A 16,664-nucleotide genomic window follows, 5' to 3' on the forward strand; every position below is an offset into this window, starting at 1 on the left:
CCACAGCATGGAATTCAAGGCCTCTAATAATCAATTTTGCTTTCTTCTAATATCAACTAGGACTCTTTGATTCCCATCAAATGACACCAACTATGACTTCCTTAATCAAAACTCAAATTTGTTAGAAGGCTCTGCAGTGTTTGCAGGTTGGAAAGGAAGGCTGCAGAGATTTAGTGCAGGGAGAAACCATGCTGTTCCAAAAGGCCTCTAAGTTAGAAGCTGCTTGACTGTTCCACATGGAAATGCTCTGTAAACAAAAGGACCTCAGTGATTTTCAGCATTTTGTCACTCTTTTTTGCCTTCAGTCTAACAGAAAGGAGGGCATCCTCCTAGCCCTGCCCAACAGTAGCCAATGGGGAGAATCTAAATAAAATCAGGTTCATATTACCCAAGAAAAGGGGAATGAATGCTGGCAGAAAATAGCAATAACTGCCCATCTCTCCTCTACAACTTTTTGCCCCTCTTTCTCTGTTTCTTCAACCATATGGAAGGAACTTTCAGGTCCATGAATTTCCACATGATCTCACTCCTCTGTGCCTTTACACATCTTTCCCTCTACTAAAAAGCCCTTCGTTCCTCTTCTGCCCTCATAACATAATTTTAAGCCAGCCTCCACAGCTCAATTTCTTCTCTAAGAGCCTTGCCAACATCCCTCTTCCACTCTCATTCCCTAGCTGGGTTGGTGTCCTCCTTCAGTTTTTCCATAGCATTTTCTGTTCACTTCCATCGTACCACTTAATCATGGGTAGTGCTGTAATTGCTGATTTCCCTACTTCCCCTTCTCGGGGCTTTCCCTAATGTTTGTTTGTCTTGAGCTGTCCACTCTTCTCTTTTCATCTTTATCTGCACCTTGTGGGCCCTTGAGGCTGGAATCCTATTGGGTCTAGAGATGAGTGGTGTGCCCTCGGGAGGGTGAACCTGGGGAAGAGGCTATGCACAAGCCCAGAAAGTAGGGCTTCCTCATTGGGCAAGGAATTCTGGGTCTCTGGTGTGTGGTCTAGAAGGGAGGGTGGCTCAAATTCTGGGTAAGCACATCTCCTTGGCCCCATGGAGAGAACAGTCAGAAGAGGAATTTAGGGCCCTCTAAAGCTTAGAGTCTAGTATGGGGGGGTCCTGGCTACCTCAGTCTAAGGGCAATGTTGCCTCAAGTAGGCTGTCAGCTACTTCAGAGGAAGTTACGGTTAGTTTTGTAGATCTAGCAACTCCTGTGGGTCAAGCATAGGTAGTGTCCTTTTTAAGGACCAAATGAACATATATTAATGAATCTCCATTTTCTTTGCAAAATGGAGATAATACTATCTGTCCTGTCCACTTCTCATGGCTGATGTGAGAGAAAGGAACTGATGCAAGAGTGCTTTGAAGGGAAATAGTTTTTAAATATTGTTTCTAACAGCTTATCAAACAGGTAAAGTGACATATTTTTGTTGTTCTTTCAGAATAAGAAATAGTAAAATGCTTTATCAAATCAAATAGATTAAAGTTCAGGTTATATACTTAGCTCTTAGCACAGAACCTTAAGAATTGGATTATGATTATGAACAATAATGTAAATAGAAACATTTGTATTTTTAATTTCCATAATTTATACTTTTCTTTTTCCCATTAAAAAATAATGTTAGGAAATCTATAATAAGGGGCCTCAAACAGGAAGAACAGAAGCACCAACGGACATAGGACATTAATTATTCTCAAGACACACAGGCTCATGAAAGATAATCATTTTAACACAGCAATTTCAGACTGACCTCCATTTTGAATGTGATTATAACCTAATTTTCTTTTCTGGAAGTTTACTCATATAGAAAAGAGGAGAATACGGGGTATGAAATAACCCCAGTAAGGTGGAAAGAGCAATAAGGGTTTGATGCACACAGGTTCTATTCTGGACTAAGATATGGTCATTCATTCATTCACTAATTCATCCATTACTCCTACAGTGTAGAAGCGTTATTAAGCAGCTATCCTGTTATAGAAGTTATAGAACTGGTGTGGATAAAAAAAAAGAAAAGATGCAATGACATGAAAGGAAGACATTCTGCAAGGAACTTGTCTAGTGAGAAAGACAAAAATAAGGCGCAAAATATGGAAAAATGCCATAATGGTAAATACAAGCATAAATCTTAGTATAGAGATAGACATTTACCTCATTCTTTCTAAACCCTAAGGATTCCACAAATTTCAGCATTACAGAGTTGGTGATAAAAGAGAAATTAGCCCATTGAATTCATTCCTATTATGTTCTATGTTTGCTTGATTTTCAGTGCATTTTATATTTCTCATTTTTGTCAACAGATTGGTTGACTAGCTACTACAAAACAAGATGAAGACAACCATGGCTTATTAAGCCTCAGTGTCAGCCAGGCTGAAACTGTCCTAGAGGACAGGGACAGTGTATTTAACTCCCTCCACTTACCACTTAGATCAGTGACACACAGACTCATTTCATAAGTGTTACTTGATGAATCAGATGTCTACATTTAAGTCTAAACCACGTATCCAAGCTTCCTATTATATAGTCAAGACCTTTGGACACCAACTACTTACTAGGAGAAAAATGTAGTTAACAGAAGCTGAGCCCACACTCACTTTTACCACCCTCCTCGCCCCCTGAGCTCACATTGGTACCATTGAGTTGCAACCATGGCTTGAAAGAAAAATGATCTCATTGATTTTTCAAGATAAGATTAAAAATAACATAAATCAAATTTTGCAATTAAAACCAACAAAAATTGAGGAACACTAGCATTATGGTGATCAACAATTTTCACAATTGTATGATGCCATGCCAAGAAAACTGTAGCAAAAGGACCTAAAGAATTCCAAAGAAGAAACAAGTAACGGCCTTTTTAAAAAAGTTATTGACTCTGATACTCCAATGCTTGACACTTAACACCTGAAATGACCATGAACCACACCGGGCCCTTTGTCATGTTGTATATGTAATACTTCTGAGTTCCTGGTACAAGCCTATATTTGTTTAACATCAGTCATGCATTTACTTCTCTCCAGCCAGGGAGATTGCATGTACCAGCTGTTTACACGTCTTCAGGAGGAGGAAAGGGAGTGACTAGCTCGCTCTGCACACTGTCTCATGTCAGAAAACTTTCCAAGTCACTGAGGGATGTGTGAGACCACAGAGTTGAAGGAAAGTTCGGTCTTTAGTATTTCCTTTTCTGTCTCCTTATGTTAGGAGTACTATCCACAGACTCAGTCGGGTTCTCCTTTCAAGGCGCGACTGCACCGCCTCTGTTTCCTGATGACTGGGACCATTGGCAGTCAATTGTTGAACCAGTAATGACTCCAAAACCTTTTGTAACCTCCCCAAGCTGTCTAGGAGATGACTCAATATATGCAGCCATCTTTGGGGGTTTTGTTTAGGCAGCTGAAAAGATTTCCCTAGGGGAACTGGGGGGAGAGAGAGAAGGAGAAAACCTGCTGATGGTAAAGAGAAACTAATGGTATGAAATAAAAATGATATGAAAATTATACAATGGTACAGGCAGGGTAGCCCTTAACATTGACTTACTTCATGGTCACCAGAGTCCTTTGCCCACCGTGTTCTCCTAAAGACCCTAGCGTGGGCGCCACATCTTTGCACTGCCACTGACAGGCCAATTGTGAAGACAGTGCTTTGGTTGCTTAGATGACAGAGACAAACTGTGATTTAGAGCCCTTTTCGAGTTGTAGTTTTTAAAGTCATTTTGAAAAGAACGACATATATGTTATGGACAAAATAATGGTGGTGTAGAAACAGGTACAGAAAACTAAAGACCATTTAGAGAGTACTCAGGATCAGTTCTGAGTCCTGACAGTGTAAAAGACCCTGTACAGGATGTGCATACATGACTATAACCCAAACCTGATGCCCAAGCAGTTTTATAAGCAAGTTCTAACTTACACTAGACCTTCACTACAAAAGACACTCACAAATATCAGCTCACGTGATTCTCTCTGCAGCGCTGCAAAGTTGACAGTGCACATAGGGAAATAAACTTTACTAGTTTAAGTGCATTCCCCAAGGCCATGGGGGTAAAATATAGCAGAGCCATATTGGTCATCAGATTCTAACTCCTGTGTTCTTTGTGCTTACAATAGGTGACTTCTTTGTGCTTACAACAGTTTACACAGGGAAGAGAGAAAAGGTATAAAACTATCGAGCAAACCATAACCTAGGAGGTAATATCCTAGGAATACAGTCTCATATTTCGTTTCCTTTTTTTTGCTGTTTGTTTTTTTCATCCATCCATAGATACTGTTATGGCAATCCTTTGAACAGTCAATTACATGTTGGCCAATTAGAAATGGATACTACTTATATAACTATAAGTGATAGCTATACCACTATATCTATTATATCACTATTATAGTTTTATTAGGAAGGGAAGATTTCTTAAAACATGTCCATGTGCTAAACTTCATTCTGAGAATTGAAGTGGTTGGGTCTTCATTGAATGTCTTAAATTTCCTTTATTTTTATACTATATAGGACTATAATTGTGAATTTTCAGAAACATGTTCCTGTTAGAAGCAATGGAAATCTAAGGGAAACACACGTGCGCACACGCACACAAATGCCTTACTAACACCCCACAACATTCTTCCAACTATGCACTAAGGATGGCAGTTTTCTACCAAATGCACCAAATGGCAGAGGATAATTCATAGTTCTCTGTTTTCCATTTGGTATGCCTGTACTCACAACCTTGATAGCAATAAGTAAACCTTCTGTTTCTTTTTCAAGAATTTTATAGGATGCTCTCATGTCCTTTTCTTACCCGATTCCTCCCACACCACAATTCAGCTCACTTAGAGAATGCTATAAAGTTTCAGAGAAGAGGTTTGCTCAAAGCAACTACAAATAAAGTGCATGTACATAAATAACTTAGCCTGACTTTTTGTTTAATGTCCAAGATGATTGGAACAGATTGTATCATGAACTACTTTCCCTTTGGCTAATTAAATAGCAGTCCCCACTTACCATAAAGCATATTCTTATTAAAACAAGTATCTATAGTCACACTGCTGGATAAATTACTCCCAAGTAAGTGCCATAAAGCCCATTACATTCCTGCTTTAGGATGGAGCAGGTCCAAACAGACAATCAAAGGATTTCACTGGGATTATTTTAGATTAGAAAAACTAGGGAGACATGCGGCACTGACAAGATCGTAAAGGCATAAAGGATAAATTAGCGGTTCCATACTAAACAAAGTGCTTTAGTGGTATCACAGTATATCCAAAAGTAAAAACAAATTCCTACTGTATTAACCTTCGCCAAAATGGAAATCTGTTTATGCAGAAATAAAAATGTCATGAACAACTGTTATCTCCTGTGCAAATCAAAATGACTGTTTTGAATAATAATAAAAAAGAAACCTTTCAAACCAATGACTATGGAAATGCACCATAGGAAGGATGTCTTCATTTCAATAAATTGCTTTTTACATTTAATAGAAAAGGTTATGTTATGATTTGTCATATTAATGAACCATTATTGCATAACCATATTTTATTGCAATATATTACCTGCTAAATGATGTCTCTCTTTTTTTTTTTTTTCCAGGAGAAAAAATTTCATAGAACACATTCTAAGGGAGTTTTTCTTGCTGCCAGTTGTTAAATCTTTCAAAAGCTGTCAGCAGCCTCAGAAATCAAGTTCAAAATACCATAGCCAACATGAGTATAGGCATAGGGTAGTCTATTTTTAAATTGTAATACAAAACTGCCAGAGAAATACCTAAACACAAAAGATTATTAAGACGAGATCATCTTATCTGGCTTGTCAATGTAAAGGACAAAGTCACTGAAGTGAAACTTAACCCACAACTTCTATAAATATCACTAGACATTTGAGAGCTAAGTGATTTTTTTTTTCAGGCTAATTTTTCCTTAAACTCATCATGCTCCAGAGCCTTCACGTACCAGAGACCCTGTCCACGCCAGGCACAGTGGAGCAGGCGACACTAACCACCCAAGGAGATCAACTGGCTCGATCGCCTGCTGTGCTTCAGCCAAGCAAGCCCTTCTCCTCAAGGGTGAATGAATGGCAACGACATTGGCATCTGCCCTGGAAACTTCTGCAGGAAAGGAGTCATACTTGTTTCTACAAATGCCGTTCTGGATTTGCCCTGTGTCTGCAAGCACTGACTCACCATACTGCTTCTGAGTGACAGGGTTCTGTCCTCAGCGTGACAAGCAGAGCAGGCCAGCTGGGATCCCCTCAGAATATTCCAAGCTTCTAACAGTGGGCTAGTTATCTGATGGAAACAGAGGTGGGACATTTGGGTGTGTGCTTAAGCTGCTGCTGCTGTTGTATTTTTGGAGGGAAGGTCTAAGGAAACGAAGGTCTATGCTGTCATTCCTTACGGCTCTGCCTGCCTTTGCTGTCTGTTCATGACTGTGCTCACCTTTGGCTGCTACTGATAGATGTTACAGCCCGTCATTCATTCCACACATATATGCATATTTTTAGAGTATAACATGTGACAGCAGTGCACTAGGTGCTGGAGACAAAAGTGAACAAGACAGGTGAAGTTCCTACTCTCAAGCAACTTTAAGTCTAGTGAAGGAGACAAACATTAAATAAGCATTCAAAGAGATTGCATATTGGAAATCTGTCAAAATGTAGTTTGGGGGAAACATCTATCACATTTTCATATATAAAAACGATAAAAATAATATACAAATAAACACATGTTACAAAACACCTAAATAACATAATACTATGAAAATTCCCCTTTTTCTCCTGTAACTTACACTCCTCCTATGGTAGTCTCTGCCACTTGTAGTTAAAAATAATATCTACACTAGTACCTATCTACATATTTATATGTATACACATACGGGTTTACTTTTTTCACATATATGAGGTTAGTTTAGGCTATAAATAGTATGCAACAGCAGTTTATGTCTTAGAACAGTTTCCATGTAAATAATAGACACACCCGTTGGTGCAACAATTAAATTCCCATCTCTGGACCATAACGATTTATATAACTGTCTTTCTTTCGTGGGATATTATTTTCCTGTGGCCACTATAACAAGTTAGCACAAACTAGATGACTTAAAACAATGCATTCTTTCATAGTTCTGGAGACTAGAAATCTGAGGTCAGCATCACCGGGCTGAAATCATTGTCAGCAGGGCTACCCTCCCTCCAGAGGCACTAGGGGAGAATCTATTCCCCTGCCTCCTCCAGCTTCTCGTGGCTGCTGGCATCCTTCAACTCTTGGCCACATCACTCCAACCCCTGAGACCAGCAGCATCAAAGGTCTCTCTGCTCCATCTTCATATAGCCTTCTCTGTGTGGGTCAGATCTTTCCCTGTCTCCTTTTTCTAAGGATACTTGGGATTGAAAAGGGCCCATCTGGATAATCTGAGAGAATCTCCTCATCGCAAGATCTTTAACTTAAATGACACTTCATTTTGTAAGTTATGAGTTACATTTATAACTAGGTTATAGTCCTCTTTTTGTCACAGAAAGTAACAATCCCAGGTTCCAGACATTAGAACTGGATCACTTTGGAGGCCATTGTCCAGCCTACTACAGGGGATATGTAGGTTGTTTCTATGTTTTAATAGAAACAATGTGGCAATTATGACCACTGAAATTTACATTCGTGTGTATGTGTAAGTATTTCAATAGGTGAGATTTCTCAAAGTAAAATTTCAGAGCCAAAGAGAACATGTAGCAAAATATTGTTAAATAATGGCCAAGTATTCTCTAGAATAAATGTGCCACAACACTGTATATTATCCAAAATAGCTTTCGGAGTGTACATTTTCCCCACATTTTTGTCAATGTCACATACTTTATCTTTGTTCTTATCCATTTGAAAAGTGAAAATTGGCAACCTGTCATTGTTGATTTGAATTTTCTTCATTATTAATAGATTTAAAAATTCCTATTTAGGGTACCTGGGTGGCTCGGTTGGTTGAGTGTACGACTTTGGCTCAGGTCATGGTCTCACGGTTTGTGGGTTCGAGCCCCACGTCGGGCTATGTACTGACAGCTCAGAGCCTAGAGCCTGCTTCGGATTCTGTGTCTCCCTGTCTCTCTGCCCCCTCCCCTGCTCATGCTCTGTCTCTCTCTGTCTCAAAATAAATAAAACATTAAAAAAATTTTAAAAAGAAAAAAATTACTATTTATGTAGTTTCTCCATAGTTCATTTTTTTTACCTTCTTCTTGATTTGTTGGGATTATTCATAAATTAATATTAATATTTAATATTTTATTCTTACATATGCTACACAATATTTCCTACTCATCAATGTATTACTTGTCTTTAATAGATTTGTTGAAAGAAGCTGTAATTAATGTAAAATCTACCAATATTTTTCTCTGTGTATTTTCAGTTTTGCATCTTGCTTAGAAATACCTTGCTCATCCTAAAACAATGAAAATATTTTCTTAGATATTTTCAATTTTTTTTTAGCTGTCAGAATTTAAATTTTGCATGTAGTATAAGTTTGCAGTCTGGATGTATTAAGTCTCTTTCCAATGGAAACCCAATTACCATGGATATTTTAAAATAATTTGTCTACTTTTCCACTAACATGAAATACTATCTGTATTATGTACTAGGTGCTTGAATTCGCTCGGATCTGTTTTGAATTGTATATCATTGATCTATTTTTGCTATTTCTGAGAGTTCTATGAGGACCGAATTTTGCCCATTTCTTCTGTTTTGTTCCCATATATGTATATATGTGTGTAAAAAAGTATATGCATATTTATTTATACATATATGCCACATATATATGGTTAAATATACTACATAGATATGGTTAAACACTTAATAGTTAAATACTAGAGGCATTATCATTGAATAAAGTACAAGGATGAAAACTATCACCACTGGAAATCTAGCTTCTGTAAAAAAAAAAAGTTAAAGGAATAGGAAATATAAATATTGGGACAGGTAAGTTATTTGCCTATAATACATCTACATAAATACAGGTATTGAGTTGAGGTGCTATATAAAAACATAGGACTTCCAATTAAGTTTGAATTTCAAAAAAACAAGGTATTTTTTTTTTTTTTGTATAACTGTGTTCCAAGTATTGTATGGAACATACTTACACTACAAAGTTATTCACTGTTTATCTGAAATACAAATTTAACTGGTGTCCTATATTTTTATCTACTAAATCTAGCAAATCTATACTCAGTAGGTACTGAGTGAATGAATGAACACTTTATCGTAATTTATAATTATATTTACTATTCTATTTTGTAAATATATTTATTATGAGGCAGGAGAAAATTTCTTGTCATTATTCTTCTTTTGTAGAAGTTTTTTTGGATATTTTTAAGAATTCGCATTCCTGCATAAATTTCAGAATTACTTATAGCACCAAGTATTTTATTGGCATTCCATTAGATTATCAATGGTCTTTGTTTTACTTTCTGTATCTCTATAATTCTTAAGTCTCAGCTATGTTGACAAAGAAGAAAGAATAAAATCATTCAATCATTATCAATCAATCCTGCCAATGCATGCTTAATTGTTAAATAGAAAAGGCAATATTATTGAATAATGATCAAGACAAGAATGAAAACTACCACCAATGGAAATTCTAGCTCCTGAAAAAAGCAATGAAAAGAAATGAGAGATATAAATATTGAGATGAGGAAATAAGTTACCTGTGATACAATTTCTTACCTATAATTTCCTACTTAGAAAGCCCAAAGAATCAATGAAGCATAGTTCAAAGTAATATGATCTACTTTAGTAAATGGATCATTTACAAAATAAATATAGAAAAAAGCAACTTTTGTATATTTTAATAAAAACTAGTTAAAATTATAGTGAAACAAATATCTCTTAAAGGAACAAAAAATATAAAATACCTAGAAATAAGCTTAACAAAATATAAGTATATATGGAACCCCAGAAATACAAAATTTTACTAAAAGATACAAGAAGCCTTGAATGCATAAAGTGATTTGTCATATTTATTAAATTTATTATAATCTTTATTATACAGTATGAATTTTGATATGTCTTTTGTAAGTTTGAAAAATCTAACATATCCTCTATCCCTCCTTATATTAAGTACCATGACTGTGTCTTCCCAAGGCTGTGGAATATGATTATATCTCTTATAAAACTAGTTTATTAACTTAAAATATGGATGACTTGAAATGATGATAAAATTATTTGATTGCTATCTTTACATGTCAAAGACCAGTTACATGTGTACCCAGAGTCAATAAAATTGTATCGATGGAAAAGAAAGATCAAGATCATTTAGAGAAAAAATAACCACTATTAAGTCAAAAATAAAGAGGAGAATGAAAGGAACTTGTATTAGCAGATAAGAAAGAGTAAAACAAAGGTGTAAAAAATCAGAAAATGGTTTAATATAAGAAAAACAGAAAATAAGGTTAAAATAGAAAATATACAGAACTTCCTCAGAAAATGTACAACCCTGTCCTTAATCTCCTTGCCACATTTTATCCCAATACTGAGATATATCTTTGTCCAAGGGATCTTTCTTACAAGAACCTATTTCAAAATGGCAGACTTAGTCTGTGAATCTACCTTCCCTCTCATGGTTCCCCTTAGTGTAGAAGAGGTATATACACATATACCACAAAGCAATAGTAAAACATAAAAGGGAGCAGAAATAGATCAGAAAAACAAAATTGAGAAAAGTCAGGAAATTAGACATAAGATGGTGTTGGACTGACCAGTAAAGTATTAGAGGGAAATCCACAGCTTGAAATACTAGAAATAAGAGTAGGTCTTTTCATCTAAAAAGTGTCCAAGTTTAGAGTCATATATTTTAACAGCAGGTGAGTGGGAGGGGTCAATGTCAGGGAATGAGTTGAAGAAAGATTCAGAGTAACTGAGCAAATTGTGCCTCTTCCCCCCTACTTTCTCTGTGAAGCAAGGGGAAGAAGGATTTTGTTGTAATGTTCTCTAATTCTGCCTTTGATTCTTAACATTACTTTTTCACGAATTCATAGTTTACAAGTCTGTATTCACCCTTTAATTTATCTTAACAAACCACATGTACAAATAGAGTTCTGGAAACAGGTTGTGTAGAAGATTATTCCTCTGTAATTTGTTAATTGTCCATTAATGATTCCAAGGTGACTCCTAAGTCTTAATAAAGAAATTAAAGAGTAATAATATAAAATACTTTAAAAATCTAACGATAACCCGTGCTATAGTCATTTCAACACTGCAAAGTTTCGTAAAATGCAGATGCATCGTGATCCAGCATCATCCATTAGAGTGAGTACATTCTGCCTCTAGTTAGTGACTCATTGTTATGGTCTGTTCTACTTGTTTCGGATTCTGTTGGAAAACATATGTCACCTGATCAGTACTTGGTGACAATAACCTTTAAGATAATCTAAATCCACTCCTCATTGGAACGTAGAATGTTCGTTCCTTTATTTCCTCATTTCTTTATTTCCCGAATAGATGTTTTTATGATGCAGACAAGTCCATACAGCTAATAGAGGCATTTTTTTATCAGATATATCTGCTGTTTTAGATTAACAGATGAGCGAGCATTCTGATATACTAAATCTATCCATTGTGAATGTGGATGACAATAATTAGGGCTCATTCCTATTTTGCTCTGCCCAATCTAATTAAAATATATAAGTGAACTGATTATACTGTGTCCTTGGTTGTGTCTGAGACCCAACATACCTATTAACCCCATCAAATAATCATCTAATTTTCAGGATTCATTTCTGACTGCCTACACTGTGACATAGAGACCCCAAAGCCTTAGCTAGCCTGTGGGCCTTTCTAATAATTCATTTTCTGCCTCATGTTCCTGTTTTAACCCAATTCCTGTTCTCTGTGATAAACTCACCCCCTGCCATTACCTGAATGTGAAATTGTCATTTGGCCGGCATAGTTTTTTGAAAATTGCACCTCACATCACTATTGTTCCACTCTTGCATGACAAGCTCTTGTTTTAATTGTTAATCAATTTATAAACAGCTTCCTGTCTGAAAGTTGGGACCCTATTTTTACCATTCGACTCAGAAATGTGGTTATATCTGCTTGGGCTTATAATTTTGCTCTACATTTGCTCTTAGGATAGATCCTGTAGTATGTCATTTTGGCAGAGGATTTAACAGACAATTGTCAAAATTAAACATTAAGTAATGCTTTACTACACAAGAATTGGAGGAAAGAGTGAAGGAAGCCTTCCTGGCATGGGAGCCCACAGCCCCACATAGCTGCATCTCTGGCATATCTTAGCCTTTAATAAAAGAGTTTTTATGCACCATCCTGCTTATCTGTGTGTTCACAGGTGTGTGAAAGACTATCATCTGCAGAATAAAACACCCTGTGGCACCATGACAATAAAAAGTGGTGACTCTCATCTATCTTTGCCTGAGGATAGAAGGCTTGAGAACACATAGAAATAGAACATGGAAGAGAAAGAAAAGGCCACAAGCAAAGTTTAAATTGTTTCCAATTTGGGTCAGCAGAAGGGGTATGCCCCACATAGAGCTGGGAGGCATTGACCTTGTAATCCACCAAGTGCAGCTGTAGACGTGGCAAGATGGTCCAGTACAAGGCCCTGGGTTGGCACAAATGCAGCTGTGACCTAAATTAAGGAAGCAGAAAGCCACATTAAAAAAGCAAGATAAGAACCTAATCGCATCTTTCTGGAAAGAGAGCGAAAGATATTGTTAATAGGAGAGATTGGGGAGAAAGGACAAAAGTACAAAGAAATATCCTGACGAGTAGACAAATTCCCTTCAAATACAAAATTGAGGAATCTAGTTCTAAAGGATAAATCTGGCCAAGTGGGCCAAGAGTACATTTATTTTGCTGCTATATTAGCTTTATCCTCTCTGGTATATCAAATATGCCACTAAAGAGGATGAGGTCTTTCCTGTTTTGAGCACAAGAAAAAATTTTATCTTAAAAAGGTTACTTTTAAAATGGTCCAAACTATTCCAAACCTGTCTCTATATGAAAACATTAAATGAATTAAGGGGCGCCTGGTGGCTCAGTCGGTTGAGTGTCAGACTCTTGATTTCAGCTCAGGTCAGGATCTCACGGTTCTGTGGGTTTGAGCCCCACATTGGGCTCTGTGCGAAAGGGCACGGAGCCTGCTTCAGATTCTCTCTCTCCCTCTCTCTCTACCCCTCCCTTGCTTGTGCTCTCTCAAAATAAATAAACCTAAAAATTGAAAACAAAAAAACCCATTAAATAAATTAAATGGATTCTGAACTGAAAGTCAAGGGTCTTATCATTAGCAAACTAATGCCACTTTCAGAACGAGACAGAGTAAAGATAAAGCATTAGGACAAAAAAATCTTCTTCCCAGTGTTTCCAGCTAATTGTTCTAAAGCACTGTTGCCCGAATGCCATCCTGCATAGCCTGAGGAGGAATGTCACTGTAACCAGAGTGCTAAGGAGGCCTGAGTGATATTATTTCATTGTGGAGGATGGTGGCCATCTGAGCAAACAAAACCAAAAACGGCCTGATTTAAAACAACATCGCTTCTCTTCACACACTTAGCCTCTCGCTAAGCCAGCTACCTGTTAGACAGGATGCCACAGCTTCAGCATCTATTTTAAAAGATTTCATCAATTCAGATATGGAGAGAACACACAGTCCCAGACACACAAACTCTAAATGTATCGAAGGGCCATCGATTTCCTTGTATCTAGAACCTTATGCTTTTGAGTACAGCATTCTGAGTACGCAAGGAAGGTACATCGTCAAAACAGTGGGGTGTAATGATTTTCACGGCACTAGAGTAAGGTTTATATCATACTGATGAGCATCTGAAAGAAAAAAAAGGTCTATACATGTGCGGAGTGGACACATTTTACTGGCTTTCTCCCTCTCCACAATTTTACCTTCCCAAGCTTGAATTTATAGGCTTAGGTTTCATAGTGTAATTACTGGGTTTAATATCAGAGAGGAGAGCACTTTGGTTTTTAGAGTATGTTTGGTGTTTATTCAGGGAAACAATCTCCAATACAGTTTCATTTTCTTTTCATTTTCACAGGAGGTGGGGTGGGGGGGGATGAATACTGATGTTTATGGAGTTTAAGGGTCTGGCAGCACTGGGAATGGCAGAACTTTGTTTATCCAGAGTCCAGTTTCAATCCAGAGGGTGCCAACGCAAACTTCTGCAGACGACCGCAGCCAAAAATGTCAGCCCCCGACTTGGAGGAGCAGGCTTCCCAAGCAGGGAGAGGTACTCAGAGCAGCTCAGTTTGCAACTGAGCTATGGAGAGAGCGCGAGCACTAAACCATGCTGTCTCAGACACAGCAGTTTAAAAATATGCTTTTATCAGATTTTCCTCATATTTTGCCTCATATTTTTTATCACACAGCAGGAGCCTGCCATCACCAGCTAAGCTGATTGACTACGTCCTCTACCAGCATCCGCCTTTGATATTCATGTCTTCGGGAAAGCTCCATCCCTGTCACGTACCCTCTTGCTGGGGTCTCTTTACGCACCCACTATTACTACAGTTACAGCATCTGTCCCCCAACTGCAAAGGAAGCCTTAGCTCATCAGGATCACCTGCATATCTACCAACTGTGGGTGCCATCAGAAATGCAAAATCGTCAGCAGTTCCTTCCATTCTTGAGGCATTACATCTTCCACAGCCTTTGGGGTGTTTTCATTCTAACAGCTGGAAATTCCTGATTTTCAATACAATTTGCTTCTCCTCTTCATATTGCTTAGTATCGGGGCCAACTTTGCAAGGCAGTTTTTTAATGAATCTGTAGCCAGTGTGTTAAATATGTTAGTTGAGTTTTTTCCATAAAGCTAAGCTAATATAACATGATTGTTTTCTTAGGCACCCTGTGGGGAATAAGGAACGTAGAGGTGAAGAAAAAGTGGGGGTGTGCAATTGATATAGTTGGTACATTGCCAAATTTACCCACCTTTCAGGACCCCCCACCCAACAGTGAGCCAATGGCCTTCACATTTGCTGAACTTTCTAAAATCAGAAGCTCATCTATAGATTGGAGCCAAGAACTCAAACTTGAAGTATAAGCCTTTGGGAAAGGCTGCCATGGTGGGGAAAATGAACTCTTAATAACAAGCAACAGACAAATTTCAGTGGTGAACTCTATGCCACTGCCATTTTCCTCCCCAAAATTCTTGCACGGCAGAACTATTGAAAAAGATCACCACCAAACTGGCTGTGGTGTTAATCAGATGTAATAAAAGACTGGTAGAGCTGTATTTGTTTTCTGTAACTTGTGCTGCCTGTGGTAGTTGTCCAGTACCTGGTACGCAGCAGATTCTCAGTGCTGGGGATTGTTTCTGGTTATTCCTGTGTGAGCTCACTACTCAGTCCTATGAGTGCTGTCCGTAGCCAGAGCAGTTAATTTAAGCTTAAACATTTAAAACTGTGTAGTGAGAAGACAGTATTGAAAACTGTTTAAATGATCAAGTGCAATAAACTAGTTAGAATCCCAGACTGGAGCCAGACTACTTGAGTTCAGTTCTGGCCATTTATTGGCTGTATGATGTCCTGACTTTTGTGTGGCTTAGTTTTTTCCCTCATCTGTAACACTGGGTATAATAATAGTATTTAGTCATCTTATTAGAATGAAAATTAATTAAGTTGCTATCTGTAAAATGTTGTGCTTGGTACACAGTAAGTTGCATTTATGTACTAACTGTTAATGGAAGACTGTATTATCAAGATGTAGTCATTGATCGAAACATTTCCTTGTCTGATTTAGCACCATAAAAGAAAAGAATACATATACTTCTCAGAAGAACTACATCTATCAACTATAAAGCACTGCAGTAACATGGCACATATTTAAATTAAAATAAACTTTAGGAAACTAAGCATTCGCAGCCTTGTTAATGATGTTAAAGACATTGATAGAGTTTAAAGCCAAAGCGACAAAGGTTTTGATTTCCAATTCTCACATTTACAATTTATGGTGATGAAAATTTCTACATTCTCATTTCCTCGTCTATAAAAATGGGTTTTTACAGCACTTCTACAGTTGTGAGGACCAAGGCAGTGCTTAGGCACAGTGTCTGACATATAGTGATCATACAATAATATGGAGATTTTTTTTTCAATGAGGAGCCATAAGCATTTTTAGCCATAAAATTTCAATATCTTCTCTAGTTATCAAGAAATAAGATTCTAAAAACATCAAAATTCTAGAAAACTTTAGAGATTCAAACAATAAATGCCAAGTTTAAAAGATAACCCAAACCATAAACTTTGCTTTTCTTTTGTGACATATCCTGAGACTTGTTGTCAAACCATGGCACCTCATGAAAAGGAACATCCCTCTCCCTCCACTTTATATTCACATTCAAAAAGAGAGAGAAGTGGAAACATGATATGAGAATGACAATTGTTAGTGGTTAGCAAAGCTCTCTAAATTTTTCAGATGTTGCTGAAAAATACGTATAAACTAGAAATTACTGGGCAAGAGTACATAGCATCCTAAAAAGATGTTACGTAATTACATATTTCTAAGAATTTTATCTGGAGTTTATATTTTATTTCAATTCTTTTGGCACTTTTATTTCAAAGTCATACACGTTCTATTTCCTATTAAAACTGATTTGTCTCCATCTTCCTTCAAACTCCTCACATGTATGCAATTCAGAGTCACATAATATTAGGAGATAGAAGATACTTTGTAAATCATCTAGTCAAATCTCT

This window comes from Lynx canadensis, chromosome C1 (assembly GCF_007474595.2).
Source record: "Lynx canadensis isolate LIC74 chromosome C1, mLynCan4.pri.v2, whole genome shotgun sequence".
Lineage (NCBI taxonomy): Eukaryota > Metazoa > Chordata > Mammalia > Carnivora > Felidae > Lynx > Lynx canadensis.